Below are 11,324 nucleotides of genomic sequence, written 5' to 3'. Positions count from 1 at the left end.
ATTTTTTCAAACTGTTGTTTTTGTCATGAATGCTTGCACACAGAACGCAAATATTACGTGGCAAAAAAGTAATGTTTTTGGGGGGTTAACTAGTTGTGGGTTGTATTTATTTAATCACACAGACACAACCTCCGGTGATCTGCACTCTACTGAGCGCACCTTTTTTTTATCCATTATTTATCTACTTTTCCTTTATGTGGATGTTTATGCTATTTTGAGTATTGATTTTAGTATTTTATATATTGCAATATGTCCTAATCGGGGAGAGTTCTTCTATGTATGCATGGCGTGGTAGATGTACAAAATCATTAAACATATATTTAAACAAAAAAAAGAAGTTGAAGAGCCTACAGGACAACTGATTTTCAGAAAGCTTTAACAGATGTTACCAGGACCTGGATGTCATGATCCTTTGGAGGAAACTCTTCCTCATGTGGAAGACTCATTCCTCACACACTAAGTAACACCAAACCTTATTTGAAGACATGGATCCATACATGTCAATAGTTTGCAGTACAGAAGATCTATTCATACATGTCACTGTAATCCAATTCAGACCTCCACGGTGGTCTGCACTGACCGCAATAGAAGGACATTGAGGCAAAGCAGAGCAGGATGATCGGGTTCAGAGCGCGGACGCAACACTCCGACTGATTGTAACTCAATCCATCCAACTCCGCAATGATGTGGCATCCAGGCGGACAGACCAACAGCATCCTCTGTCAAATCTACCAACCTCACGTCCGCTGCAAAATGAGGCGCTACGCTATAAATTAGTGAAGATTAGAGGTATGATTTGCAGGATTTTCCTTAAAAAACAAAAGATGGACTGATGAAAAATAGTCCCTCTCAATCATCACTTACGACCCACTAGAAGTGTGTACTGGTGCCGGTATCTACAGAGACCCTGGCTTGGATTTTCTCTTTTCTTCTCATTCTGCTGGGTTCGGGACTCTTCTGGATGTCAGCAAAGAGCCTTTGGGCCCCACACTGGTGTGTAACCGCCAGCCAATGACAGCGCACAATACTACATAGCACAACTTTAAAGCAAGACTACGGACCTTGTATTTTGACATTTGACGCTTCAGCAGGGAAATCTAAACCACTAAGAACATCATTGGTACAGTACCCATCTATCGAGCGTCAGTGATATCGGTGAGGTGGGGTGCCTGCGCAGAGCCCAAAGGATACTGAAAGACAAACCTAACCAGCCACAGCTTGTTCACCCTGCTGCCGTTCCACCAGACTACAGAGCAGCCTCTTTCCACCTTAACTCTACCTCATCCTCTGCACTCCACCATAAACAAAAGCCTCCCCTCAGATTAGTGGGGGCCACTGATCTATATTAAAATGGGCCTACATTTGACTTCAAGACAATTCAATTACTGTATTTAAATTGAAAGAAAGCCCCTATTATGGGTTGAAATAAATGTTGAAGTTGTTGATGGGGTCAGAATCTGGTGCACGCAGTGGGACTCCAGGGAGTGGTAGAGCAAAAGGTTGCTGACTGTAATGGAGTTGGAGAGTCGCTTTCCTGGCACACTTTCACTACAGATTATATCAGTCAATGGCCACAGTGTACCTTGGCATTGTGTCTGAACAGGTGCATCCCATGCTCTGATGGGGGTGTTTACCTTGTACATACAATCATACAGTAAACAGAAACCACAGATCCTTTGTTGCACTTTGTTGTAAACGTTTTGTAATGATGTCTACGATGAATTTGTAACTATTTCTGCCTTGTTGTAAATTCGGCAAACGAAGGATAGTAAGTTATGTCTTTCTTTGTGTAAAACCATCGTCAGTTTGTCTCGGCCTGAGGCGGTACCGGCGCCATAGTTGCGAGTTGTCCCTGCGTTCATTATTGCTGGGGATTTCCTTTCCTTTCAGCCAAGGACCCAGCAAGGTCTCAGCACTGATCCGCCATGGATCGGCCTGGGCCCCATCATGGAGGGAGGTGAAATTCCTGGTGGAAAAAAAATGTAAAAGTACCTCTAATTATTTTAGACAGGAAATATTTTTTTAACCAAAAACTAAGAATATCTTAAATTAAAAACCAAAAGCAGAGTTTGGTCATTTCATAATTATCACAATTCATCCCATTGCTGTTATTTTTTGGTTGCTTGCTATTTAATGACAAACAGACACAGTCTCATGGAAATAAACTGGACCAGAAGCAATCGAGAGCCTAATGCCTTCCCCGTCAGAATAGATGCAAAGCATGTTCGTAATCAAATACAGCTCATGCTTTTTTGCTGTTGATGCATATTGAACATATTACAACAACAACCAATTACCTCTTCCTCAGAGAGTTTTATTTTTCACTCTTGATTATGAATGGGGTTGTTATCTTCCTGTGCCAGAGCCAGAGAAGTAGATGCAGAAAGATTGCCATAACAGGCATGAATTGGATAAATGCAGGACTGGTTGTTGTAAGCCAATTTAAAAGTTAGAAATCGGCATATTCCTTTAATTGATGTGAAAAATATGTCCTGCCCTTGGCAGCCTTGGCTACCAGAGCTTTTGTGTCAACTGCACATGACGTAAACGGAGAAGTTACTTCACTCACCGGTTAGGCTGAAATAACAAACGGAAACAAATAACATTTTTAGCAGATCTGGAGGCCTGCCCCACCCTATAGACATCATGGCAACTCTGTCTCGTTTCCCAGTCACCACCAGAGCAGAAGAAGAAGAAATGTAAAGTGCACCAGCATTGCTTCAATTTCTAAAGCTACACAAATGAATCAAATGACTAAATGTGACGTCTCAGTTTCTGCTCGTTACAGAGTGTCTTTTAAACGTAAACTTCCAACGTAGTTTTTAGTTTAGTTTAGGCGAGAAGTTAGTTGTTTAAGCATCAAATCTGTGGTCGGTTTGTCAATATTCAGTCTCCTTAAAAATCTGCTCCGACGATTTCGGAGATGTGAGGTGTTACTAGTACCGGCAGTAAACCAGCACCGGGGGCTCAGCACTCATATATATATATATATATCATTTTTTAATTCTAAATAAAAACGCAGGGTTGTCATATTTAGTTTGATTGTCATATTTAGTTCCTCCCGTCCTTGGGAGTCTGGAAGGGGGTAGGCTCGACAAATAGGGAAACATGAATTCCTTATTGAGTGCTTGGCAAGCTCATTGTCCTGTTTCCTCTTATCCTCTTTCTTTTGTCTCTTTTTGCCTCCCCCCTGTCTTTCACCTACTCAGCCCTTTCCTCTTTGTTCTCATTTCATTCTCCTTTTTGTATTTGTCGTGTTACATTTCCTCCTATTTCACCTTGTATCATGTCTCACTGTGTCTCTGCTCCTCCATCATCATCATCATCGTCAGGTGCCCTGACACTAATGCCCACCATCATGTCTGATGCCAGTGACCATCATTACAGTGAGTAACAGTAAATTCTCATGCGGGTTAGGTTCCCTCCACAGGTCAGTGTGTGATGTGTTATCATGGACGGAAGGTGGAGAGTTGAAGAGAGAGAGCATGAAATAGCTTCCCACCTCTCTGCTGTTCTTTGCACCCGGCTGTTAAACTATCACCATTTTTATTTGGACAACTGCAGGGAAGATGTAAAATACATCCGAGATCATTTGTAGGTCTTCACCTCACAAACATTTTAGATGAATTTCATTAGCATGTTTTTCTTGCTCTGGGCTTCTGAATGGAGTCTAATGACCTTCAACTATAAGTATGATAATATTAAAACAAATCAATATTACCGTTACTGAAGGCTGTTATGTCTCAGAGGCTTCAACCCACCCACTCTGCATAATATCCCTCTGCACAAGACAAAGAAAAGGCTGGACAGTTAGTGCAGCATCATTTGCCACAGTGATATATGTCGCAACACATCAGGGACAGCGTGTCAGTTCCCGCTCATTACATGCCACAGTGTCTTTTCAAAATAATCTTCCAACAAAGTTTTACTTATTTTTTAACTTTACCTGATTAGGTTAAGGCAACAAAAGTACTTGGTTGGGTTCAGCAAAAGATCGTGGTCTGGGTTAAAATAAGAATGTCTGTTACATAATAAAAGGAAGCTTGTCCTTACCAAACGCAACTTCTTTTCAAAATAACCTTCCGTGTTCACAAGAAATGTTACATGCAAACAGTCTCTTTTCAAAATAAACAATAGGTTTACTTAATTTTTAGGTTTACTTCTGCGACATTAGTTCAGTAGGCTACACAAGTTACGTAGGAAAACTAAGGTAAAATATGTCGATGTGGACTCCGTTTAATATGGGACAGGAACAGTCGCCTGGGTAAAAGTCCTGTTTGCTTGACCAAATGCTGAATAACACATATTTAGGCGACCAAAATGTGACAATTAACTCAAAGCACACTGTGAAAGGGTTGTAAGATGAAAACACGGTCAACTCCCAGGCCGACGTTTTTCTACAACTGTCCAGCAGTTTAGGCAACAAAAACCCTCCTTGCGGTGACGGAGTCGCTTCACGCTGCGAGAGCTAACTCTCTGACCTGTCTGCGGCGTTTGACACGGTGAACCACCAGATCCTCCTCTCCACCCTCGAGGGGATGGCGTCTCAGGCTCTGCACTCTCCCTGTTTGCATCCTGACAGGTCGATCCTACCAGGTGACATGGAGGGGGGCCGTGTCGGAACCACGCATGCTGACTACGGGGGTTCCACAAGGTTCAGATGGGCCCCCTTCTCTTCTTGCTCGACACAACATCTCTGGGTTCTGTTATTCGCTCGCCTGACTTCTCTTACCATTGTTATGCCGATGACACCCAGCTGGTCTTGTCATTTCCCCCCGGGGACACTCAAGTGGAGGCACGCATCGCTGCGTGCTTGGCTCACATCTCGAAGTGGATGGCGACACACCACCTCAAGCTCAACCTGGAAAAAACCGAGCTCCTCCCGGCGAAGGGTTTCCCACACCGAGACCTGTCCATCACCATTGATGATACCCTGGTGACGCCAACTCGGACTGCGAGGAACCTGGTTGTGACCCTGGACGACCAACTGTCATTCTCAGCAAACATTGCATCGGTTACACTCTCCTGCAGATTCCTGCTCTACAACATCAGGAGGATTCGCCCCTTCCTCACTGATGAGACAGTGCAGGTGCTCATCCAGGCTCTTGTCATCTCCTGCCCGGACTACTGCAACTCACTACTTGCCGGAGCTCCGGTGTCGGCCATCAGACCTCTGGAGCTTGTCCAGAAAGCTGCAGCTCGTCTGGTGTTCAATCGCCCCAAGTTCTCCCACAACTTCCCTTCTCTACACTGGCTTCCTGTAAGAGCTCGCATCCAGTTTAAGACTCTGGTTCTAGCCTACAGGGCAGTGAAAGGAACAGCTCCTTCCTATCTCCAGGCCATGGTCAAGCCCTACACCCCCGCCCGACCACTTCTCTCTGCTGCCTCGGGGCGACTGGTTGCCCCGTCGCTCAGAGGTCCCTGCGGCCGATCGACCGGTCGCGGCTGTTTTCTGTCCTGGCCCCACAGTGGTGGAATGAACTCCCCACTGACATCAGGACAGCCGAGTCGCTGCCCATCTTTCATCAGGCTGAAAACTCACCTCTTCAAGAAGTACTACCCTGAGCCGTCCACTCAGCACTTATTGTATTCATACTAGTTTCTTGCACTTATTGTATTTGTATTAGTTTGTTTGTTTCTGTACTTTTGCTCTTAGATGCTTGTTATAAAAGGAGATGCACTTATGCCTTCTGGTGACGAGTAGTTCTCTTGAATACCGATGTTGAATACACTTATTGTAAGTCGCTTTGGATAGAAGCGTCTGCTAAATGACTGTAATGTAATGTAATGAATTAAGACATTAGTCCAGTTGTAATATCTCCATTTGACCATCCTGTACTTAAGGTTATAGTTACATTAGCTCTCATCCTGTACAAAGCCTTTACTAATAAGACAACCAGTAGTTTTATATAAAAAATATAAAATATGTGTTACTGCAAGTTAATAAACATGTGTTGCTGCTGTTATTAATGATAACTGTCTTGATTTATTTCCTCTGCCTTAGGATTCCAATATATGTATATGTAAATATATATGCATGTGTGAATGAAATATAATAAAGTTATTGATAAATACATTGTTTTAATTACAAGAACTCTAACTGATTGAAAATTTGTTAATTAAAACCTTAAAAGTATTAATTAAAAGTATAAATACTGAAAAGGTTTTAGTTCTGTATATATACATATATTTATAATACTGTTGAGCAGGGATTATAAATATAGATACACTTTAAATAGTATGTATAAATATATATATATATATGTATACTATAAATATATATACAGCGTAGGCCGTCTCATTTCGGAGACCGCACGGTCTAGCCTTCGCGCCCTCCGAAGGATGCAGCCCCTGAATTGAGACACATCTCGTGAAGAGGACCTGCTCCTTATCAAGGGCTCATTCTAAGCCAGCGAAAGCGCAACAATTCTTAGTTTCTGGTGATTATACCCCAATGACAAAATAGTCATGATTAATATATTCCATTTCTACTAACAGGTCCCCCTCACACTGTACCTTTAACCATAGACCAAAAGCGTGTCGGTCGCCCTTGGAAAACGGGGAAGAAAAAAGGATTAACAGGAAGGCAGCACTGGAAATGTTTTAGCCACTACAATAAAGGCTTTTAAATAATTATTTCCTTGTTGTTACCGAGATTTTGGAGTCCCTGGATCGTCCTGTTTATCCTGTTGATTGTGCTGTTTGGCCCTCTGCTAGGATCCAATGAAGCATCATGTGATTTTGCCTCATTTCAGGAGCTTGGTATTTGCGTGTGAAGATGTTTCATGTGTTCTCTTTGTAGAGATGTGCCAGAAGACCAAAATAGCAGAATGTTATTAGAATTGATTATTAGCGTCATTAGCTCCCAGCTTTGTGTCCAGGGAATCTTGAAGCCTCACCACTAAGTTCCACTGGAGCCTCTCTGAGATGAAACATTGTTTAATTTTAGTCTGTAAGATGTGCCACACTGTAATCATGATGATGTTCTGCAGTGCCGTTAAAAGGAAGAGTAAGCTGTTGTTCACTCACACGGCAGATATAACGCTGTATTAAATCGTGCCAAATTAAAATCCCAACAGAAATCTACGGACAATCTAATCAAATAGCAGTTACAGGGGCTGTGAACCCATGTACATTTATTTCAAATAACACTATTATTCTTGATGGTTTCAGTTCATAATTATTAATTTTATGTACATTGTGGTGACCAGATGTTGGGATCTCTTAGGAAAATCTCTGGATGTGTTAACCCTTTATAGGCAGCGGTAATATTAGTATTGTTTAACCGGTGATTTATTAATTTTTTTACCAGAAACATTATTGTCATATTGCACAAAACAACTGCAGCATATTAGCATATTACTGGAGCTTTATGTAATCTTTGTTATCTTAAATGATTGTGTGTGCGGAGCATGTGGTAGGTTTTGAAACGGATGGGGGTTCACTGAAAGGACACTGTTCCCAAACCACGTTTTGTTACAGGGTACCCTAAAAAAACAAAATGTCGCTACAGTGCAAACCAATGCTGCATCTCCAACTGCACTCAAATTCAATTGTCACATCCATAGACTGTATATAAGAAGTGGAGTCAGGGCCTGCAATCCATTAGCAGCTAACGCGAGCTGAGCTAGTTATCTAGCTTGGATAGCTTGGTGCATCTGTAATTTACATAATCTGTGAAAATCTGGAAGCCAATTCTGACTAGCAAAAGAAACAGCTTGTACTGGAAAAAATGAACAGCCAACTGTCAGGATCCGTCTGACCCACTGTGTGTTTACCTCTGTTTCCCCCCCCAATCTCCTCTCCTCATGTGTCTGTCATTCCTCTGTTTGTTTTGTTATGCCATGTGCTTGGTGTTTTCTCGGACCTGCCTCCAGACTCCTCCCACTGCTACCGCCCTGATGGATGCCAGCTGCGGACAATCTGGCTCGTTACCCCGCAGCATATCAGCCCTGGTCTTGCAGGCCTGGGTTGTCAGTCTGTATTGTCTTCTGCCTCGGTAGCGTCCGCCGTTTCGTGAGTTGAACCCCATGGTATCTTCCTGTGCTAATCTCTCTCCTCTCTGCTACGGGTGTAGAGTACTGGGCGATCTACGAACTCTCCGGTGTTGAGCCACGGGACATCACACTGTCGAGCTACCAGCCGTCCGGTGTCGAGCCACGGGACTCAGACCAGCAACCCACCTGCCCTCCGGTGTCGGACCACGGGCTCCACACCTGCACGCACAGTCTAAAATAAACCTGTTGCATCGGACTCTGTCTCCTGTGGTCCGCATTTGGGTCCTACCCGTGAACTGCCGTGACACCAACTCCTTAAAGTGTCTTTTAGTTTCATCAAACGCTGAACAATTCTGTGGTAACGACTTGACAATCACAAGGTAGCCACGGCCAAAAGCATACCCTGCTTTTTACTCTAAACTAGAGCGTACTTTACGAAATGAACATCATACTGTATTGAAGAAGATGTGAAACTACAGATTGAGATCATACACTCATGTTTAAAATGTTTACTGAGGGAATAAATCAAGTGAGGAGAGTTATTTTTTCATAGACTTCTATACAATCTGACTTATTTTTGCAAATGGAGGAGTCGCCCCCTGATGTCCATGAGAGAGAATGCAAGTTGCTGCTCATCTAAGTAGACATGTATTACTGGTAATCTAATCATTTTGCATGATTTGGATGCCTGCCCATCACTCTCTTACCTGGGCAGGTGGTACGTTCAGGCTAGGTGAGTGTGAGAAGGTCAAATACCTTTCACCTGAGTAAGAGAAGAAAGAGGAGTCGGCAGCTTTCTTTTAGTTAGTGTTTCATCCTGATTGTGGTTTGATGAGCACCTCTGAAGGAATTTCACATTAGGGTGTGAGTTTCCTCCCCCCCAAAAATTATGCGTTCCTGAAGTCACCTGAATGCACTGCTGCAATCTCATTGGCCGAGAGCCAAGACACCCCAGGACCCCTGTAGTTCAGCCACTGTTCTACAAAACTACCTGCAGCCCCCACCTCAATGCTTTTTCCACCGATCCCCACGGGGATAGCAGGAGGCACACCAACGTTGCTCCTCTTTTTAACCAAATTCCTAGGTTTTAACAGTTTATATTCGCTGGCCGAATTCACCAAACTGTCTATTTTATCTTTGTTCGCATCCACGAAGCGAACCCTTTTAATCCTGCAGAAGTGAAGAAGCAAGACGCCTTCAGAAAGAGAGACAGAGAACTTCCACTCTTCACTCTCCACCAAGCGCCTCGTCTGCTCCGGCCATAAGGACGCGAAAGTCCCTTATCGAGACGACAGCGATTCTTTCCCACCGAGAGAAACACGGCTCCCGCAGCCGCAGGCTGAGTCCACCGAAGCTCAGAAGAACCCCCCCCCCCCCCCCCCCAATCACCACGATTGCATCGTACCGTAAGGCGAATAGATTCTGGGCAGAGTTAGAGAGAGTTCATTTGTGTTTATTTTATCTTGTTTTGTGTGCTTAACGTACTGTTCATTTTTATAACGTGGTGTATGCTTAATAATCGCCGACACTAACGATCGCTGAGCTCGTAGGGGTTGTGTGTAAGTAGCGTGTATTCCGTGCTACTGTGATCTGTGTTGAGCGAGCCGCCCAGTGAGGTCGAAGCTGCTTCTCATCAGTTCAGGAGGTCAGAACCGCCGGCTGAGACAAAGAGTCGCTGTTCTCTCCGCTGGCTGAGAGAGCAATCCTCCGTACTCCTGCGCGGCGCAGAGGATTGTAATCGCTTGTTTTATTTAATTTTGTTCCTTTCCCTTCTCTTTTACTAACTCACACACACATATAGCTTTGAGCTAATCTAGCTACGTACTGAACAGCTACCAACACATGTAGACACCGGGTCTCCTGTTGGCTATCCGCCATTTTGGGTCTCACGCATGAGAGACGTCACCACGTCCCAACTACGTCACTGAGCTGTTCCCTCGCTCCCCCCCCCCTTTTCTCACACACACACACACACACACACACACACACACACACACACACACACACACACACACACACACACACACACACACACACACACACACACACACACACACACACACACACACACACCCTCTTTTCAATAGTCTGTTGATTTTAGATAGCGTGCTCATGAATGTATAGTAGTTAGTTTAGATATTAGTTGACTAGATCATTCGTATTAGAATGTTATAAACTGTTATATTTCAAAGAGCAGCTGTCTGTGATTACTTTGTGCATGCGTATTGTGATAATAACTGTATATGTGGTCTGTGCTCGAACTTAAACCTTCATTTTCACTCTGAATGTGTAATAGTACTCAGACTACTGACATTGTGAGTGAACACTAATTATGAGACTTCATTTTATCGTTTGGTTATTGGTCCCTGTTCGCAGGGTGGTGCCCCGTTATTATTAATAATCATTAATAATTGTTACTTACATCAATAATTATGTTGATGTCAATAATTTAGTTTCTTAGATGCTGATAACCCAAACACGCTCCTTTACGTTCCCAACACCTGTCAGTACAATGCAATAAAAATCGACAGCACCACGAACTGCAGCCTCCAAGATAACCAAACACTTGAATCAACATCTGAAACAGTTTTCACACAAACGGAAACATTATAGAAGGGAGGATTTATCGCAGGGCTTTTGTATTACAATGCATTAGTGTTTAGCTAGATGGACTTTATGAACTGGCAACTGAGTGTATATCAATTTACCATGGTGTTTAATCTATATTTGTATGTCATAATAACGTATTGTAGGGGACGACTGAATTCACGGGGCCCCTTTAAGGAAAGGGGCGTAACCCTGGTGACCCGGGTGTTAAAGGGTGGCAGGAAGTGAATGTGTGTGTGTTTTGTATGGATGGAAATAAACGGCCACAAGGTGCAGCCAAAGGGAATACTCGCCTCCTTGTTTGTTTCCACGCACCTACAGTATAATCCTTATTTATTTCAAAGACTATAAATTATATTGGATGTGGATTAAGCCTTATTGGCCTGTTCAATTCATACTCTTTATACTGTCCTCAAAAACTCCTACAATGGAACAAAACATGTAGAGTCCATGAGATGCACTACTTTCTGCTAACAATCCCACAATGCAATGGCTTGGTATTTATAGATGAAAGATTAGAGGTGAAAATGAGCGCTATGAGACACTACATTTGTCAGTGATCACACAAAATGATGACGATTGATAAAATGCACTTTTCACTACAGAATACACTAAGGAGCAGTGAATGACTTTAGCTTGGACTCTGTCTGTGGTGCTGATCCATGGCCTCCCTCCACGGACCATCAGACCCAACATCATCCATACTGGGCTCACGTGGGT

The 11,324-nt window shown here is 43.3% G+C and overlaps 1 long non-coding RNA gene across 2 annotated transcripts in view; it reads right to left on the bottom strand.

Annotated features, from left to right (window-relative positions):
- Nucleotides 1-505: 505 nt before the first annotated feature.
- Nucleotides 506-11,324, bottom strand: part of LOC306781633 — a 36,644-nt gene continuing 25,825 nt past the window's right edge. For both annotated transcript variants that reach the window (XR_013772218.1, XR_013772219.1), the window contains one exon: nucleotides 506-1,966. This is a non-coding gene — a long non-coding RNA (uncharacterized lncRNA). The remainder of the gene's footprint in view (nucleotides 1,967-11,324) is intronic.

Source organism: Melanostigma gelatinosum, assembly GCF_949748355.1.
Source record: "Melanostigma gelatinosum genome assembly, chromosome: 1".
Taxonomy (NCBI): Eukaryota; Metazoa; Chordata; class Actinopteri; order Perciformes; family Zoarcidae; genus Melanostigma; species Melanostigma gelatinosum.
This window is presented reverse-complemented; position numbering and strand designations above follow the sequence as displayed.